The sequence below is a fragment of the Alexandromys fortis genome, unplaced genomic scaffold (assembly GCF_014885135.2).
Source record: "Alexandromys fortis isolate MF-2015 unplaced genomic scaffold, M_Fortis_MF-2015_v1.1 scaffold_262, whole genome shotgun sequence".
NCBI classification, from domain to species: Eukaryota; Metazoa; Chordata; class Mammalia; order Rodentia; family Cricetidae; genus Alexandromys; species Alexandromys fortis.
Window position 1 is genome coordinate 690064 of NW_026068147.1, and position 2398 is coordinate 692461.

Sequence of the window (2398 nt, forward strand, 5' to 3'; positions counted from 1 at the left end):
CGTCTCGAAAAAGCAAAAAAAAAAAAAAAAAAAAAAGAAAGAAAGAAACCCTGTCTCTAAAAATAACAAAGGTTGCCAAGTGTGATGGTGTATGCCATTAGTCTCAGCACTAGAGAGGTTGGTGGATCTTGCTGAGTTCAAGGCCAGCCTGGTCTACACTACAGAGCCACTTCAAGGTTAGCCAGAGCTACAAAGCAAGACCATGCTGGCCAGAGAAGGCCTCCTGGAGAGGGTGAGCGAGCCTGGGCAGTGATGGAGCAGCTGCCCGTCCTTTAAAGACCAAGGCTCTGGGCACAGAGGCAGCAGCGCCAGGAGGCAGGAAGAGCAGTGAGGACCTGGAGAGCTTGGTGAGGGAGACTGGGAGCTGCAGGAGGCTTTGACTTTTACCCTGAAGAACATGAGTTAGTAACTGTCTTTGTTTTTGAGACAGGGTTTCAAGTAGCCCAGGCTGGCCTCAGACTCACTGTGTAGCCATGGCAACTCCTGATCATCCTGCTTCCACCTCCCAGGGGCTGGCATTCCTGACATGCCACCATACCTGGTGCATACATCCTGCTTCCGCTTACTAGCCCCAGCCCTGAGGCTGGCTTTTGGTTTTTGTTTTTTGTTTTTGTTTTTGTTTTTGTTTGTTTTGTTTTGTTTTTTGTTTTTCAAGACAGGGTTTCTCTGTAGCTTTGGAGCCTGTCCTGGAACTAGCTCTTGTAGACCAGGGTGACCTCACAAAGATCTGCCTGCCTCTGCTGGGATTAAAGGCATGTGCGTGCCACCACCGCCTGGCAGAGGCTGGCTTTTTAGTGGAGCATGCAGATTTGACTATCCAGGAGCCCTGATGGCAGAGACCCAGGCATGGTCAGGGAGGCACACCCTGATCAAATGAGCCAAAAGATGCCTAGAAGGGTTGAGAAACTGCTCTTGATTGGGCGGCTTGGTGCTTCACTGAGGTTGTGGTGACATTTCTGGAAGATCTGGGAGTAAGGTCCCCAAGGCCTTGCAGAGCCTACATTCCTCCCAACCCCTTGTGTCACCCAGCAGAGTTCTTCTCCCTTCTGTGGCCTTCATTCAGCAGTGGTTAGCAAGGGCTCTGGAATTCTGCTTCAGGCTTGCAAGCCCGCAGCCCACTGTGACAACTGTGTGCCTGAGGCAAGGCTGCTGCAGCTGCTGCTCTCAGTGGAGGCCACAGGGCTGGAGAGGTGGCTCAGCAGCTAAGAGCTCGGCTGCCCTCCAGAGGACCCGAGCTGGGCTCCAAGCACCCACTTCAGACTTCTTAGAACTGCCTGTAACTCCAGCTCCAGCGGATCTGACATTCTCTTCTGGTTTCCAGGAACCTACATGTACATGTACACACACACACACACACACACACACACACACACGTGTACACACACACAAAGTGAGAAACATGCATTCTGAATGGAAAACAGCAGACTTCAGAGACGCCATATGAAGGAGGTGTGTAATACTCATTGCTCATGTTTACATATATGTTAGGTGACATGTCACACACACCTTTAATCTCAGCACTCAGGCAGGAGACAGAAGTAAGCAGAGCTCTATGAGGCCTCAAAGGCCTGCCTGGTCTACATAGTGAGCTTCAGGACAGCAAAGACTATATGTTTATACATATCTGTACATATATGTCCACATACAAAGAGGTGGGAGCCCAGGCTGGCCTTGGAGTCAGGAGCTGGAGAGATGTCTCAGTGGTTAAGAGCACTGGCTGCTCTTCCAGAGTTCCTGAGTTCAATTCCCAGCAACCACATGGTGGCTCACAACCATCTATCTGTAATGAGATCGGCGCCCTCTTCTGGAGTGCGGGCATATGTGGAGGCAGAATGTTCTATACATAATAAATAAATCCTTTTAAAAGAGGTGGCTCAGTGTATTAATTGATCTTCCAGAGGACCTAGATATAATTTCCAGCAGTCACATGGCAGCTCACAACTGTCTGTGATTCCATTATCAGGGTATCTGTTACCCTCTGGTTTTCTCCAACACCAGGCAAAACACCCACACACATAAACTTAACAAATCCTTGAGGCCAGCCTGGGCTAAATAGTGAGACCCTGTCTCAAGAAAACAAACAAACAAACAAGTAAATATCTTTAAAATGTGACTGCAGAGCTGAACTGTGGAGGTGAACACCTCTAATCCCAGCACCCAGGAGGCAGAGCAGGCAGATCTCTGAGTTTGAGGCCAGCCTGGTCTACAGAGTGAGTTCCAGGACAGTCAGGACTACATAGAGAAACCCTGTCTCAACAAACAAACAAAAAACCTTCTAATCTGCCAGGCGGTAGTGGCGCCTGCCTTTATTCCCAGAACTCGGTAGGCAGAGGCAGGCAGATCTCTGTGAGTCTGAGGACAGCCTAGTCTACAAGAGCTAGTTCCAGGACACCCAGAG